At 33.5% G+C, this 19,206-nt stretch overlaps 1 protein-coding gene across 5 annotated transcripts in view; it reads left to right on the top strand.

The window, feature by feature from the left end:
* LOC126742578 (follistatin-related protein 4-like) overlaps window positions 1-19,206 on the top strand; it is a 483,850-nt gene that overhangs the window by 70,114 nt on the left and 394,530 nt on the right. The gene's annotated exons all lie outside the window — the stretch shown is intronic.

Below are 19,206 nucleotides of genomic sequence, written 5' to 3'. Positions count from 1 at the left end.
TAAATGTCTCAAGATAGTTCTATCAAACAATTCTGATGTAACCAATGTACTAAAGAACTGGAGGAGGTTTAGCTCTGCTAAGGCGGGTTACGTTGAGGCTGGCCTCACTCCTAGTCAGAGGAGTGATCTGCAAAAGGTCAAGGACGTACTTGAGCATCGGTGATCCAGTGGAGAAACAAATCTGTACATCAAGTTTGACAATGGCAGGCCTGTCATCGCCATAAAAAACTAAATCCTTCCAGCACATCACACCACCTACGTATTTGTTATCAAAATGTACGTGGCCTCCGCACCAAGACTGATAAGATTTATACAGGGATTTCCGTGTGCGACTTTGACATCATTGCCTTCACTGAAACATGGCTTCAACCAGATATTCTCGACTCTGAATTGTGTCCAGAAACATTTAGAGTGCTGAGATCTGATAGACAGCTCAATAGAGTGGCCGCTACTCGTGGTGGTGGCTGCTTGGTCGCAGCTTCTCACAACATCCACCTAGAGAGGGTTAACTTGGAAGACATCCTTAACTCCACACCACTTATAGATATTTTAGGTTGTAAGCTCACTTATGGTTATTTTGTATTTTATTTATTTGTAATCTATGTCTCTCCTTGCACAACCGAGAGAGACTTTGAGACCTTGTGTGAAACAATTATGTTACCGGATCTGGTCCACACAAAACGCGTTATGATTGTTGGAGATTTTAATGTTCCATCTTATCAGACAACCGAAGCTAGCAGTGTTAAGTGCAAGCTTTTGACCAACCTATGCGAGATCCTTGGTCTTAAGCAGTTTAACAATATTCCAAATGTTAATAATAGGTTTCTTAACTTGGTTTTTTCAAATTTCGATGTCAGTGTCATCAAAAGTATATCATCGCTTATTGACGAAGATTTGCATCATCCTGCTTTGACAATTTCTTTTAAATCGGCTTCCCCTCATAAATATAATCCTTCTATAAGTTCAAATAATCTACAGCAGTTTAACTTCAGAAAAGCAGACTTTCCACTCATGCATAATTTGTTGCTTGATGCAGACTGGTTGTCCGTCTTGCAGTCTTCTGACGTTGACAGCGCTTGCAAGGAACTTTACAAAAGACTTGATTCAGCTTTTACTGCTTCAGCACCTTTAAAACAACGAAGACGACGGTGATTTCCAGTATGGTTTTCCAAACAAATTATTTCTAATATCTTTAAGAAGGCAAAAGCATATCGTGATTATAGATCCTATCCAACTGAATTTAGTCTTTCCAGATACAACAGGCTTCGTCAGACAGTAAAATCTCAGGCCCGTGAGGCCTATAACTCATTTGTGACCCAAGCCGAGGAGAACATTGTCACTGATCCCTCATGGTTTTGGTTTTTTGTTAGAGCTAAGAAAGGTCACTCTTCACTTCCGTCTATCATGTGCGATGCCAATGGTAATTTTTTTCAAGGAACAGAAAATATTATGCCAGCTTTTGCCAAACTTTTTCAGAATGCCTATAAAGATCCAATCAACCTCGCAGAAACCTATTCTCCTTCTAATTCCTCAGACCTCATTGACATTCTTCCATCAATTACCACTGAGGAAATTATTGCTGCTAGTCGGAGGCTAAAAAACAAGTTGACAGCCGGTCCAGATAGTGTTCCAAGTTTTGTGGCTAAGGACTGCATGTTTGTCCTTTGTCAGCCTTTATGTCATATTTTTAACCTTATTTTGAAAACTGGCAAATTTCCAGGCGTCTGGAAATGTGCTAAAGTAATACCAATTCACAAAAAAGACGATATAAACAGAATCGACAACTACCGACCTATCTCCATACTTTGCAATTTTTCCAAAACTTTTGAAACTATTGTTTATAACAGAATTCTTCCCCAAGTTCAATCACTACTCTCTATAGATCAGCACGGTTTTATTCCTAAAAGGTATAAAACCACACTAACCCCCGTAATGTGACTCATTTTATTTCTTTAGCCCTCGATAGAAAAAGTCAGGTTGATGTGGTGTATCTTCTTTAATTTTGATATATACATGATGTTACTGTAGTAATTTAAGTTTTCCTTATTTTTCTTTATTTTTCTTTCTTTTTGTTATTTAATTTATAGTAATTTAATACTTGTTTACACTTTCAAAACATTAGTTGTAGATTTTCCTGTAACTGGGCTTTGCCTGTTGTAAATAAACTGCTAAATAAATATATACAGGGTGAGTCGCGAGGAACGAATCAAACTAGAGACAGTATCGATCTAAAACTTTAGTTATAATCTATATAAAATCACTCGACCTGTCTATTATCTTCATTAGTATTTGCATGTTTTATTTGTAATAAATTTTACATAATAATTTTTTAAACCATTGTACCTTTAAATCTGTTGAAGTGAGGTATAGCATATGTTAAAAAAAGGTAACTCTGGTCTCTACTACTATGCCTGTTGTTATGCCTGTATATATTTGATGAAAGGAGGTCCGCGACTTCTTTGACACACGGTATATTGTTACGTAATTTAGGAACATTCTTCTTTTAAAACACACTTGATACAATACTCGATTACAACGTCAAAATTTTAACCCCAACTCGCGTTGAGAGTGGTTTAACTATTTCCAAGATAAACAACAAAACTGACTCAATTTCTATATGACTGCTAAAACTTAATTAAAACAAAAATAATGTCCAAATTATAACAACATAATGGATAAATACCAGGAGAAACAGGCTAAATATGCAAGCCTTGTTATAAAAATGAGACAAATATGGCATGTAACTGGTGTGACAATAATACCAATAATTATCTCAACCAGAGATCTAGTGTCAAAAGGTTTTGTACAAAAAAATTCGCTTATTATTACGCTCGGACTCAGGCTGTATTACAGCAACACCTTTATAAAAATCCAAAAGGTAGAAATTCTCAATATGTGTGCACAGTAAGAAAAATTCTTTTCAGCTTCATAATTGATTTCCTTTCATATTTGTATAGGGGCAAGGTGACTTTTATGCTGCATTTGCTTAGATAGTATCCAGTAATAATATGAATATTAGCCCAATATTGTGCTGCTTTGTACTGAAAAGCACAAAGTAGCTATTTCTTATTATTAAGTTTTTCGAATCAACAGAGGAAGCTGAAAAGCGCAACAAATATCGAAAATTGAATTCCTGCGTTTATACCCGGGATACTCACTACTCAGTGAAGATGGTAATCCTTCGACAGTCAGGAGTCGACCAACCAGCACAAATATGCTTGAAATTATCCGTCAGCAAGCTATATATAAATACCAGGAGTTTTAAATATTGTTTTTAATCAATCAGCATATTTTTACGTAAAATTATATATGATACATTTAATAAAGCGGTAAAAATTTTGGAATGTTTGTTCGAGGTGCCTATAAGTAAAAGAAAATTCCGAGGCGAGAATTTAAACGTGGTATCACAAAATTAAGATTTTCCAGTGAATCTGGGCAATCCACCTCGTCATTGACTACCTTAAACAAAAATACTAGTTTGGCAACACTTTTAGGCTTCTTAATTGAAAAATAATTATAATAATAATTATAAAGGACTTTATTCAGTAAAAAAAATTACAGACACTTGTAATAATATGCCACTCTAGGCGAGATTCAGTTTGACCAGAGAGAGACTGCTTCAAGCAACTACCCTCCAGCCGTCTGTTCAGCTAACCTAAGTAACATTAAAACTAAAGCTAATTTCTTTACCCTATCTACATAATTTCTAATTGAATTGGATAACATATGAATTTTGCTAACTAGCTATTTCTGATCTCTGGAATTTATTTGCTCTTTATCTTCTCCGGGAGTTTATGAAATTAGGTGTAAAAAGTGCCCTGCAGTGTACGTCGGCCAGTCTGGTAGGAAGATTTCTACTAGGATTAGTGAACACAAGGCCCAATATAATAAATTTAAAAATACCGATATCACAGTCACCAGATCGGCCTTTACTAATGACCTCCTCGACTCCAAACATTATTTTCCTGGCAGCCAAAATATAAAAATACTTCATCAGTGCAATAAAAGTAAAAAACTAGACTTGTTGGAGACAATGGAAATTAGTAAAGCTTTTAAAAGCCCAGATCTGTCCTGTGTTAATGGAAGGTTTGAATTTGATGGCCACCTAGTTTTTAATAACCTTAGATAATTCTAGACTTTCAATGATGGTTAGATTTCTGAAATCTATAAGGTGATTTGACTGTTTCGTTGAGTTCTTTGTACATAGATAGTGCCACTTTATTGTAAGCTTTGTTTATTTATACAGTGCTTTTCTTTGAAGTCCCCCCCCCCCCCCATTTATTTTTTGAACGGGTCAAAAAAAATTTTTGAAACTTGGCATAAGTAAATGGTCTATAGGTGGTCTAATGGTGGTATAATGGTCTATAGATACTATTTTTCACTGTAAACTAGGTAGTTGTAAATTCCAAGATGGCGGCTGGGCGACATCTTGAGAAAAAATTTTAAATAGAAAGGGGGGTCGTGTGGTACCTCATTTTAAAGGTCTCAATGAGTACTTTATAACCCTGAAATATTAGACCCATATCTTAACTCGTTTCAAAATGGCGGCCTAATAAAAAAGTATTTTTTTTTATTTTAACGTTTTACATTTTTATGATTTTTGAATAGGTAAAAATCAGTGTACGAAAATAAATGCGTCACTATTTTATTTTGACATAAAAACGACAGTTCTAAATGTCAAAATAACACATAAGCGCCATCTTGAATAAATGCATTAAATAGAAATCTTGTGTTACCTCATTTAGAAGGTTTTATTGAGTACTTTTAATATTTATTACATGGACTCGGTGGACTCCGTTTTGACCTGTCTAAAAGTAACAGCCAAAAAAATACACTGTTGCGATTTTATTAACGTTTTTAATAATAATATACAAATAATTTATAATTTTTGAATTTTGGATTTAAAGATTAACTTTTTGGTTTCTAAAGACTTACTGAACCGCCCTCGTATGTCACATTTCACGTTAAAGATTATTGAACATTATTTAGACTTATTTATTAATATTATCTAACAATGACCGATACAAGAGTAATATTTGGTTTTTGGAATGTCTAAATAATGTTCAATAACCTTTAACGTGAAATGTGACATACGAGGGCGGTTCAGTAAGTCTTTAGAAACCAAAAAGTTAATCTTTAAATCCAAAATTCAAAAATTATAAATTATTTGTATATTATTATTAAAAACGTTAATAAAATCGCAACAGTGTATTTTTTTGGCTGTTACTTTTAGACAGGTCAAAACGGAGTCCACCGAGTCCATGTAATAAATATTAAAAGTACTCAATAAAACCTTTTAAATGAGGTAACACAAGATTTCTATTTAATGCATTTATTCAAGATGGCGCTTATGTGTTATTTTGACATTTAGAACTGTCGTTTTTATGTCAAAATAAAATAGTGACGCATTTATTTTCGTACACTGATTTTTACCTATTCAAAAATCATAAAAATGTAAAACGTTAAAATAAAAAAAAACACTTTTTTATTAGACCGCCATTTTGAAACGAGTTAAGATATGGGTCTAATATTTCAGGGTTATAAAGTACTCATTGAGACCTTTAAAATGAGGTACCACACGACCCCCCTTTCTATTTAAAATTTTTTCTCAAGATGTCGCCCAGCCGCCATCTTGGAATTTACAACTACCTAGTTTACAGTGAAAAATAGTATCTATAGACCAATTTACTTATGCCAAGTTTCAAAAATTTTTTTTGACCCGTTCAAAAAATAAATGGGGGGGGGGACTTCAAAGAAAAGCACTGTATATTAGGTGTTTTGTGTATGTTATAGTCAGTTTTTGTTGAATTTTCTTTTTTCGGGTTACATCATCCTCATTATTATGTAGGTCTAATGATGCTCTAGTCGAGCGAAACATGTAACCGTTGTCATTTTATTAAATGTATTTGTGATGCTGTAGATTTTGTGTTTTTACCTTTTATATAACCTCTTTATCTATACTGAGCAATCTGACAGATGTAAACTTAAGTTACGTTTATATTTTGTATGATGCTTGGTACGGTGTTAAGGCACACCCACAACAGGTATGAAACGAAGGTGTTTTTCTAAAGTTCTTGGATTTCAAACTATATCATAGCGAACACATAAGAATTACTGTTTGATATCAAATTAATAGCAGTGTCCAAGAAATTACTGGATTGTCACAGAAAACTCATGTATACGTTAAAAAACAAGGATTTGTTAATTAGCAAACCATCAAATAGCGTTGACACTATTGATATTCAACACTTCATTAAATTTGAAATATTATAAAATGAAAGAATCTTTAATATAATTAAACGAAAAAATATAGAGAAGGTTAATCGTTTTATTTCTAACTCTTTTAATATATACTATTCTTTTAAGAGGACTGTTTGTAAAAATATAGAAGTTAAATAACAGACTCCAGGGTGGTGTCTGTCGGTACATAGAGCTTTGGAGTTATAAAATGGAGCCAAACAGACCTTGAGAGACTGAGTCACCTGATAAGAACGTCATTAGCAAGCGAACCACTTCCATCCAAAAAAGGTGGCTAGAGGTATAAGAAACCTTATAGAGTCACGCAAAAGAAATAGAAAAATACCTTAGATCAGTTCAACATTCATTGTAACACGCACTCGTGTCCATAGATCGCCAATTGACTCCTCCAAACCTCCCAAAGAACATGGCACCTGAAAAAGAAAATAAAGATTGATTTATAAACCTAGAAACAGAGTGGAAACAAAAAAATCTACATGGAGAATATGCAGCTGCATTACACTCGGATAATGTAGACTCGAATCTTTCAGCATTATATCAAATTATTGGCCTTATAAGAATGGAGACTGAGTCACTCATGTTCATTGGAGCTATATAGCACAAGGTAATGACAACAAAAAACTATCATGAGTATCTACTGAAATACCAAATAATACACCAAACGATGTACCAAACGATAGATGCAGACTCTGCAATGACAAACCAGAGACTATTCAGCACCTGGAAGTAGGTTGCCCTTACCTAGCTTCGAGAAAATGCAGCCAAAATGACTGGACTTAGGAATATGACACAAATATAACAAAAAATCCTGTACTATTAGTACAAACCTAAAGACATAGTTGAAAATGACAAGCAAAAGTCTACTAGGACTTAACCATGATATAAAAGAGATAAGAAACAAAAAAGTACAAAATTCATTGAATTAGCATATGAATTCAAAACCATCTATAAACTAAGAATAGTAACCATCCACCTGTTAACGGTATATGTAAATAAGGTGGATGAGTAACATCTTAAAGAACTAAAAAATTTAAAAATAGAAAACCCAAAAGATGTAACTTAAATTGTCCAAAGCACGAAACAAGTTCAGTTACGTTAGCGAAATGCCCGTTCCGTATTAATTGTGGGAAAAGACGCCACACAAAAATGGAAATTAAAAAAAAATAATAATAAAATATGAATAAAAAAATAATATTAGGAGTTTAAAAACCAAAAACAAAACCACGTACCAAGATGGTACATCTCTTTCAAAGATGTGATCGACACTATTACAAAAGCAGCAAAGTGGAGAGCCTGTCAAAGGACAATATTCATAATTTCTAGATCAAACGATTCATGCACAAATATATCTAGTAAAAGCGTTTAATCAAGTTTTATCTGTTCTCCATACGTTCCCTAAATTTCTGACCAGAGATACAATACTTTCAAATTCTACCGACATGCAGAACCCAGCCGAATATCGCCCTATCACATGCGTTCAACAGGAAAACTCAAATGATCACTAACAATTCACAAGGCATAAGAATTAAAACGTATGGCTGTAATATTTGACAAACTAGTAATTTATTTAAAAATAAACCGTTTATCTTTATTGAATCAATGAATAAATCTACAGGGTGTTTCAGAACTATGGGATCAAACTTCTAGTGGTTGTTCAGTGCAACAGAAGAATCCATTTGAGTATAGGAATCCATGTCCGGAAATGCGTCACTACGCCACTACGGCCCTAAAACGCGTTAAAATTTATAAAAAACATTAATTACCTAAATAGGATCTGCTGCATTTATTTTAAACTTTTGTACATGATACCATAACAACAATTGTTTAATATCAACGCTTATCAATGTCAATTCTCAATGTCATGTTTAAAAATTTTATAGCTTACAATTTTTAAATATTTATTGCTAATGGAAAACTTTACCAATCAAGAATTGGCGCATATGCATTTGGCATATGGAGCAACAAACTGCAATGCACGAGCAGCATCGCGGTTGTATCATGAACGTTATCCCGAACGACAGTATCCTGGATACAAAAAGTTTATTGCGGTTCATCGGCGGCTCGCTGAGACAGGCATGTTTAAGACCAAGATGCATGATACTGGTGTTGCTCGAACCGTAAGAACGGTCGAATTTGAAGAAGAGGTGCTTCAGCGAGTTGCCGATGAACCATCAAATAGCACACGTAACGTCGCTAAGAATATGAATACGAGTAACGCTTCTGTCTGGTGGGTACTACACGAGCAATAACTCCATCCTTACTGTCAGGTATACAACCAGAGTATACTTTGAAATTGCCTATTTATGGCTTGTCAGACATTGACAAAAGACAACTGATGTTTGAGTAGTTGTAGGTTGGGTTGTTGGAATGACTTGCACTTATGGAGAATAAAGCAAGTAATAAAATAATTATAATGTGTTATTAATCTATCCCATTATTCAAGTGTACCCAATCAAGTGCTCCCAAATTACAAGTAGAAAAATAAATATAAATTAACATGGCGCAGTCCGGTAAAAAGCAAAATTAATATTGGAGGTTAGGGAAACCGCATGGCCATACCCCAGTTGGCCCCAAGTTCCTAATAAAATAAGCTAATATGGGTGACAGCCGAGGTATTTCTCCAATGCGGATGCAAGGGAATGTTGCGGAAAATTGGAGAATATGGCGAAGCAGGTTTGAGAATTACTTAAAAGTTTCAGAAGTCACTAAAAAGTCAGAAGAAGTACAGTGTGCTCAACTTTTACACTATGTGGCAAAGAAGGATTTAATATTTTTAGTACCTTCTCATTTGGCCAAGAAGAAAAAGACAAGTTACAGCCTCTGCTCAGCAAATTTGAGATGCATTTCAAACCTAAGGTAAATTTATCCTATGAACGTTATATATTTTTTACCAGGAGGCAACAGGCAGGGCAAACCCTAGAGCAGTTCATTGTTGCTTTGAAAGAACAGGCACAAAAATGTAAATTTGATGCCTTGGAGGAGGGTCTAATTAAGTGTATGGTTATCTGTGGAGTTCGGAGTAACGAGCTCAGGGAAAAGCTTCTACAGGGTGACACTTTAACTTTAGACCAAGTAATCGAGCAGTGCAAAATTTTGGAATTTGCCAAGGAGCAGAGCCGGGAGATGCAGTCTGAAGATACATTCAAGGATATTAATGATATTCATAACAGAGCGAGAGTTGAGACAAGACTTCAAAATAAGCAGGGCTCAAGATATGGACAAAAACAAAACCAGAAGCAGGAACAACTTCACCATGGAGCTGGTAGAAGTCTAGGTAAAAAAATTATTTCATGTACTAAATGTGGTAGAACTCATAGTTTAAATAATTGTCCAGCTTATGGCAAATTTTGTTTAAAATGCAAAAAGAAAAATCATTTCTCAGTAGTATGTAAAAATTCCACATCAGTACATGAGGTAACAGAGGAAAACGAGATTAATTCTGTAGTAGAAATTAATGAAAGAAATTACACAGATGCATTTTTGTACATTGATGCAATAGAAAGTAGGGAAAATAAAAATAAAAATTGCATGTCAGAAAATGAATGGTTTACAGATCTGTTTGTAAATAATCATAAATTTAAATTAAAAGTTGACACAGGTGCAATGTGTAATGTATTATCTTTAGACCACTTAAAACACTTAGGACTATTTAATATACCAATAAAAACTACAAATTGCAGGCTTAGGTCATACACAGGGGACAATCTAAAAGTAGTAGGCATATGTGAATTAAGTTGCAAGAAAAATAATAAAATGTTTAAATTGGAGTTTTATATTGTAGAAAGTAATACACAGGCTATTTTGGGCTTGACCTCTTGCATAAATCTAGGAATTATAAAAAAGATAGAATCTTTAAAAAGTGAAAATAATGAGTATAAAGACTTATTAGATAAATATAAAGAAAATTTTGAGGGTATAGGTTATTTACCAGGTAAATATCACATAAAATTAAAAGAAAATGCACAGCCAGTTGTTCATGCCACAAGAAGAGTAGCTCTCCCACTGCTACCTAAATTAAAAAAAAGCTTAGTGGAACTTGAAAAACAAAAAATAATTGAAAAAGTGGAAGGAGCAACTGACTGGGTTAATGCTCTAGTTATAGCTAGAAAACCAAATGGTACTCTCAGAATATGCTTAGACCCAAAAGATCTAAATGAAAGCATACAGAGGGAACAATGTTTAATTCCAACGCTGGAAGAGATTACAGCTAAAATGGCTGGTGCCAAAGTTTTTTCCACATTAGATGCAACTTGTGGGTTTTACCAAATTGCTCTTGACAAAGAAAGTACAGATCTTTGTGTGTTTGGCACGCCATTTGGGCGGTATAAATTTCTGAGATTACCATATGGAATAAAGTCTGCACCTGAGGTTTTTCAACATAAGTTTCGGGAAATATTTCAGGGTTGTGAAGGGACAGGAATTTATATTGATGACTTGGTAATTTTTTGGAAAAGATAAATTAAAACATGATCTGAGGTTGATAAAGGTCCTAGAAACTGCAAAATCTAATAATATTAAATTTAATCTGGAAAAATGTCATTTAGGTAAATCTAATATAAAGTACATGGGACACCAAATTTCAGGTGATGGAGTGTCGTTAGATGAGTCAAAATTAGCAGCAATAAAGCAATTGACAACACCTACATGCAAAGAGGATGTTCAGAGGGCTTTGGGAATGCTTACTTATGTTAGTAAATTTATTCCAAATTTTTCAACAAATTCAGAGCCTTTAAGAGCATTACTGAAAAAAGATGTAATCTTTACATGGGGATCTTTGCAGCAAAAAGCATTTGAGAATTTAAAAAAGATCTTAACGTCAAGTCCAGTCTTACAATTTTTTGATATACAAAAAGAAACAGTAATTTCTGTAGACAGTTCAAAGTCAGGGGTAGGAGCAGTTTTGCTTCAAAATAACTTACCGTGTGCATTTGCCTCCAAAGCTTTAACTGAAACCCAAGAAAGATATGCGCAAATTGAAAAAGAAATGGCAGCAATATGCTTTGGTTTAAACAGGTTTCATGAATATATCTTTGGGAAAAAAGTTAAAGTGGAGACAGATCACCAGCCTTTAATAACAATTTTTAAAAAGACTTTAAATAAGTGCCCTCCTAGACTTCAAAGAATGTTATTACAGGTACAAAAATATGATTTAGAAGTATACTATAAGCCAGGCAAAAAACTTATTATAGCAGATACTTTATCAAGGGCTTATATTAAAGACAAAAGTTATGATAATTTTGATAATGAAATGCAGGCACAACTATGTCTTGTAGTGTCGGAAATAAATGTTACAGAAGGATAATTAAATGAAATTGAAAAAATGACTTTAAGTGATAAAACTCTACAGGAATTAAAAACTGTTATTTTAAATGGGTGGCCCAATTCAATTAAAAAAGTCAGGGAGTGTATAAAACCCTATTTTAAATTCAGAGATGAGTTCACTTTGCATAAAAATTTGATTTTAAAAGGAAATTGTCTAGTAATACCTAAAAGTTTGCACAGTGAAATGTTAAACAAAGTACACTATAACCATTTGGGTGTTAAAAAGTGTTTGGACTTAGCACAAAGGTTCAATTTATTGGCCCACAATGTCTAATGATATTAAACAAAAAATTGAATCATGCTATATATGTCAAAAACATTCTAAATCCCAAACTCCTGAACCCTTAATGTGTCATAATATACCCTTAATCCCATGGAATAAAGTAGGTTGTGACTTGTTTGAGCTGTATGGTGAAAAATATTTACTTTTAATTGATTATTATTCAAAATATATTGAAATAGAAAAGTTAAATTTTGACACTTATAGCTCTACAGTAGTACAAATAATGAAGTCAATATTTTCCCGACATGGGATTCCCAGAATAGTTATTTCTGATGGTGGACCTCAGTTCATGTCAGAATTATTTAAAAGATTTACTAAAGAATGGGAATTTACTCATGTTGTTAGTTCTCCAACCTATGCCAAATCAAATGGTATGGCAGAGAGAAATGTTCAAACATCTAAAAATATGTTTAAAAAGGTCTTAGAGAAAAAAAAAGATATCTATTTGGCTTTGCTGTATTATAGAAATATGCCAATTTTTGACAATGTTTCTCCAGCAAACTTATTAATGTCGAGAAATCTAAGAACAACTATTCCTGTCACTGAGCAAACCTTAAGACCATATGTAATAGATACTAAGATTTATACTAAGTTTTTGGAAAAAACACAACAGGCACAGTACAATAATTATAATAGGCCAGGAGTTAAAGAGTTACCAGACATTTTGCCTAATACCAAAGTTGTAATTCAATTAAAGCCTAAAGGTATTTGGGTGCCTGGTAGGGTTGTCCAAAAACTTAGAGACAGGTCATATCAAGTAAAAACTGATTCTGGCTCTATATTTATTAGAAATAGGATTTTTATAAAAGTTGTGCCTTTAGATACTAAAGATATAGGGGTGAAAGTCTTCTCAGACAATGAGGGGGATGAAGGTAAAAACAAAAAGTGTTTCTTAGAGTTAAGTGAAAGTGAACTAGGGAATGAAAGTTAAAATGAGTCAGAAGACACTGAGATGTATAGTGCAGAAAGTGAGGATGAAGAAGAAGAAAACTTAAATCCTGTGGTTACTCGTAGAGGTAGATTAGTTAGAGCACCTACTAGGTTAGATCTTTAAGGATGTAGTACTGTAAGTTAATCAGGATAAGAATGTTTATTTTTTTTTATTTTATAAAAAAGGGAGATGTCAGGTATACAACCAGAGTATACTTTGAAATTGCCTATTTATGGCTTGTCAGACATTGACAAAAGACAACTGATGTTTGAGTAGTTGTAGGTTGGGTTGTTGGAATGACTTGCACTTATGGAGAATAAAGCAAGTAATAAAATAATTATAATGTGTTATTAATCTATCCCATTATTCAAGTGTACCCAATCAAGTGCTCCCAAATTACAAGTAGAAAAATAAATATAAATTAACACTTACCACTTCCAGAAAGTTCAAGGTATGACTGCAGCCGATTATCATCCTAGAGTTCAATTTTGTCGATGGCTTCTGGATCACATCGTTGCACAACCAAATTTTGTATTTGATTATTTAATTGGGACATACCTTCTACCGGAACGGTTAACAGGACCTATTTATCAGCGTTTCTTGGAGGAAGTTCTCCCAGAACTCCTTGAAAATGTTCCACTAAACGTTAAACAGCAAATGTGCTTTCAACATGAAGGAGCGCCGGCTCAGTTTGCTGTACAAGTACGCGAGTATTTGGCTTAGCGGTTTGAGCATCGTTGGATTGCCAGAGGAGCAGTTTCTTGGCCTCCTAGGTCACCCGATTTAACGTCGCTCGATTTTTTCTTGTGAGGATATGTAAAGTCTTTAGTCTACGAAACTCCAGTAGAATCAGAGCTAGACTTAATTGGACGAATAACAGCAGCATTTGAAATCATTCAAAACGAGGATCAAATTCTTAGTGTAGTGCGCCGAAATCATGTGCGGCATTTATATCGGTGTATTGAGTTTGGAGGAAGACATTTTGAACAATTGTTGTTATGGTATCATATACAAAAGGTAAAAATAAATGCATCAGATCCTATTTAGGTAATTAATATTTCTTCTAAATTTAAACGCGTCTTAGGGCCGTAGTGGCGTAGTAGTACACATTTCCGGACATGGGTTCCTATATTTAAATGAATTCTACTGTTGCACTGAACAACCCCTAGAAGTTTGATCCCATAGTTCTGAAACACCCTGTAGAATGAGCGAATTAGTCTGCAACAGAGAGACATATGCTTCCAAAGCAACTTTATGAAAAATAAGCTATAGCTATTAAGGGACACTGCAATAGTCGTGTTCAGCAAGGTAGACCACTTTCAACAAGACCAGTGATCAAGAAAAATAAAGAAAATTTAACATCATCGATCTATCTAGAGATCACGCTCTCTCCCTAGATAAAATACCTGCTGTTGAACCTTTGACTGTACAATGAAAGTGTCAGAAAATTCACGAACGATATCCACATAATCTATGTAAAAACAAGATCGACTCTAAATATAGATCGTAGATGCTAAGTAAGCTCGTAGATAGCTCGTAGAAGTGTCACTATTCCCAGAGATAAAGACTCTTCTCATGGTAATTCAAAATCAAGTTCCATCAAGGCCGTTCAAACATACAACTGGCTGACTACTGATGAAAAATGTTGAAGATGTAATCATAGCCCAGAAATCATAGTCGACCAATATATACATGAGATTCACCATTATCAGCCATACTATATTTGGAACATCTAAAACTATACATTTTTTATGCATCCGATCTACCGATCAGGACACTACAAGCTACATCCAAATTCTGTCCAAAAAAACACTAATTTTAAAGTATGTTGGGATAAAGGCCGATGCTCCAATTAGCCCTAACAGAGAGCATATATAACAGCTGTAATAAATAAATAAGAGAATAAAACTTACCTTATAGATATTTCCATCTGACATGATAACAACGTTAATATTAAATACAGGCGAAAATTTGAACAGTACTTTTAAGTCGCTATCAATTAGTGTGGAGAAGATGCGAAGAATGCAATCTCTCAGTATATGTTAATTAAAATGCCAATCGTGTAATATCTACAACACTAAAAATTATCCTAAAGTGATAAGCCGGCCTTAACTTGAAAACAGAGTAGAGCTTACTTATCTTATGTAAACGCATGCCATCAGACTATTCTGCAAGGCAGAGAAAGGTCTCAAATGCATTCACAATTTCTCCAGTAATGTTTGTGCTTGACAAATTCAAGCAGAATAGAAAGATGTTGGTAGGTGGCACTGTTGAACTAGGATTCGCCCATACTCGAGGTATTTCAGCACTTTAAAAAACAACTCGTATTAGTTTAAGCACAGAACTACCACAATCTAACAGCTATGCTTTCCCCCTTGTGTCATACAGTTTTAATGTTATCCTGTGGACTTAAACTGACCTGGATGAGGTCAATTGTATGATAAGTGTAAGCTTTAGTATAGATTGCAAGCTTCATCTTCCAACGCATTGAAACTCATTCCACCTGCACCACATTGGGAGGCGAGGAATAGCAAATATGCACCTGAGCTACAAAAGCCAGGTTAATTTGCTCAGAAAGAATTTCATCAGTAATGGAGCAAAGTCAACTAGGATAGATACCTATTGCCTTCTAAACTTAGGAGTACCGATGTGTTCAAGAGTCACATCGATACTCACTTACTTCATAATAGATGGAAACAAAAAAAATTGCATGGCAAGTATCCTAACATCCTTAATGATAATATCATTGATAGCGCCATGTTATCAACATCTTCCCAAAGACAAAAGGATTCTTATGGGCCATTCAAGATATATCGACAAAGTCCTAAATCAGATATATTACTACTAAATCACTGATACATATTGGCGTATGTGTGGTGAGGGGTATTAGAGTATATAGTAAGAATATGGCATCACGCAAATCCAATATAAGGCACAACAACGTAGCTAAAATAATACATGATGATATATGGCACAAATTAGATTTTATTACAAACAAATTGCAGTACTTCCAACATATGGTGCAGACAATCATAGAAACATATAAATATACGACAATAAACCAGACATTTTAGCATATAACAAACTCTCATCATAATAGTCATTGCAGTCCCCTCTCCTACTAACAGAAGAAGATTTTCGAGGACAGGAAAAATATGTGAATAATAGTTGGTGTTATAGGAGTGCTTTCGAAAAAGCTTAACTGCACAATTCTTTCTTCCATACAAGTTTAGAAGTAAGTAAACTTTTCTACGTGCAGTAAAATGCGAAGATTCTTAAATCATAGACCAATAGTAGTGCACTACGATAGAAAATTTTGTATTTTGTAACAATACAATATCGACACTTTAATAATTATAATCCGCATTTAAAATCCGCAAGAGAAAAGAAGATTATAATGTTAATTTATTTTTCTCCTAAATTACCATCTGGATTATATAAAAATTGCGTTTTCCTAAAAATTTACTTTTTTCAGTTGTCGTCTAAATAGCTAATTTGTTTACTTCCTCTCTTTCATTCAGAATGTGAATGAAAAAACATCTCTTTGAAGTATAAAACGCTTAAAAGTCAAAGAGTTTTAACCAAAACAGGCAAATAAATCAGCATTTCTATAAACATGAGCCCAATTAATTACTACGTAAGCGCTCCCCAGTTTGGCAAACAACTAGTTTGGCAGCGATCTGAACATTAAAATTTATATGCCTAATTAGTGACGGATAAAATCTAATTTTCCTACAAACCCATTATTTGTACTATAATTTTGATCTGTTTAATCACCAATTATGTTAATATTGGCTCATCAATTACCCGAATCGTATGTCAAGATTGATATACGTGCAATACGATACTGAACAAATAGTGTTTGAGCTAGGTTTCGGAATTACAAAATAAAACACCCTTAAACTGAAAGCGAGACCAATAAATAACAAAAATTACAGAACTTTTTAAAAGAATAGAACTAAATGAACTAGAAAGGGCGATCAAATAGCCATAATTAATAAACGAATTAGCACCGACCTCGCCAAATTGCGCGAAACTAATCGTGAAAGTTTCCACAAGAGCTCCATTATTTACTTTTCCACTTTAAATTTCGAACGAACGAAAACTTAAGAAATTTTTAATTAGTATTTTTACTCATAAATCGGTTAATTGGTTTTAAGAGTGGCAAATTTAAAATTATTAAAATGTCATAACTGTAAAAGCCACTCGAATGTAAAATATTAATTTTTCAAGTTTGCCCATAAATCTCCCGGCGAGAAACTCTTTAAAGTCATTTTTCCCGGACTCCCTCTCTCCTCACGCGTTATTTTGGATTTCGGTCACGTTTCGCACTTTAAACTTTAACCCGCTTCAATTTTTATTTTTCGCTTCTCCCCTCCGGTCGGTTTTCATATCGTAAAACATAAAAAAGATCGCGTCGCTCACCCTTCGCAGCTCCACGACGATTACCGAATTATTTAAATGAATATAAAGTCGTGCCCGTTTTTATCGGTAGAAATTAGGGATTTTTTGAGGCAAAAAATGGAATTTATTGTAAAAATGGGATTTATATAAAATTAGGTTATGCTTGGAAAGTACTCACTTAGAACAATTCAAAGACTAGAATCAGTAAACGTAAATTTTTGGAGTTCAGTGGAGTGTTTTTATTCCTAACGCTTCTAAAAATATGAAATGGCAACAATGCAATGATAAGCGAAATGTCATCTTGTCAAAGTCAAACCGCTTTGTGAGGTTGCGTGTTTTTTTATGTCGTTTCTGGTCGAAAAAGCAGCGACAACAAACATTTTTTTATTTTTGTTTCAAGAGATAGTTGTTAGACTAAGTTAATATAGCAAATGTTCCGTCTGTTTTCACTTTGTTCTCTATATTCTTTGATGAGGCTACTCTCATGATGGTTTATTTGTAGAGATTTATCAAGACAAGCAGGGGAGACCGGGGCAGGTTGTAACAATTTATGGTTTATTTTTATTGTAGCAAAAAAAATTGACATTAAAAAAAATTAAATTACCTTTTAGAACTTTTTTATACAGGGTGTCCGAAAAGTGCTTCACCAGAATCCTTTATTTGTTTTTTTCCAACTTCAACCCTTTTTGAAAAAAATGAAAATTTTTAAAAAAACATTAAAAATGATATGCTAGAAAAAAATGCTTAATTTCATCACTCCTTGATCCCCAAAACACCTTAAAAACCTATTTTTTTCAAAATCCGGATCACTTAATTTTAAGCCATACTTATAGTTTTATAATGTTTATTATTATTGTTATTATTATTATAGGTTCCTTGATTTTAAAAGTTATTCTATATTAAAAATTTATTTAATATTATTTAAAAATTACTATGGTATTACTGCCTATTTTATCGATAAAAATTGGAAACTTCATTGTTTCTTTCTTCTAGATTTTGTGCGAGCATATGGGCAACATACTGGTAATGCGATTGCAAAGCTATTTTTCAAAGTATTACAATAATTCTACGATGTTACAAAATGCGTACAAATTATTACTACTGACAATACAAATAGTAATTTTATGTTAATCAGATAACTTAAAACGCATTTTTGAAATCGATACAAAAAATATCCACTTTCTATGTTTTGCACACATGTTAACTTGGCAGCTAGAGATTTTATGACAATCCTTGATTCTGAGATTGATGAAACCACCAAAATTTTAATAAATACATCAGATAATAGGATAATATAGATAGGAATGATAGTTCCGCCCTCTTCTGTAAGAAAAATTCATCCCCTTGCTAAACAATTAAAAAACTCTGAACATTTACGTGACGATTCTGACAAATTTGCACCACTACCACAAGAAATTTGCTATGCCAAACTTGTCATACAATGTCATAACAAGGTGGAACTCTACATTCGACATGTTGAGATGGAGTTTGAATATGAGAAACGCACTTAACATCATTTGTGATAATGTAGAAAATTTAAAAACTTTAAAGCCAACCGACACAAAATTGTCGTTTATTGAACGAATTTGCCAGCATTTTAATGTTTTTAAGAGTATTTCCATAATTTTAGAAGGTGAATATGCTACTTTACCTATGGTAATAATCGGCATTAATATGTTGCTGGATAGATTAGAATCGTGTGCTATGGAACTTGACAATAAACCTGATAGAGATGAAATTGATGAAAAGATTATAAATAGTATTCAAGCGGCAAGGGACAAATCATTAAATATAACCAACGAATTAACTGAATGTACTCTGTGTTCTGATTTTAAACCCCTAATATAAAGTGGAAACATTCTCCATTACAAGTTAGGGAAAAGAATTGCAGATAAAGGTAATTAAACATTTTAAAGATATTTTTAAAGTACAATATTTTAGGGCTGACTCTCTGCAAATTTATGAACCACTACTTCAAGTAACAGCCTTATCTTCAAATCCTAGTAAA

The sequence above is a fragment of the Anthonomus grandis genome, chromosome 1 (assembly GCF_022605725.1).
Source record: "Anthonomus grandis grandis chromosome 1, icAntGran1.3, whole genome shotgun sequence".
In the NCBI taxonomy this organism is placed as follows: Eukaryota; Metazoa; Arthropoda; class Insecta; order Coleoptera; family Curculionidae; genus Anthonomus; species Anthonomus grandis.
The sequence above is the reverse complement of the archived record's forward strand: the minus strand, read 5'-3'. Positions and strand labels throughout refer to the sequence as shown.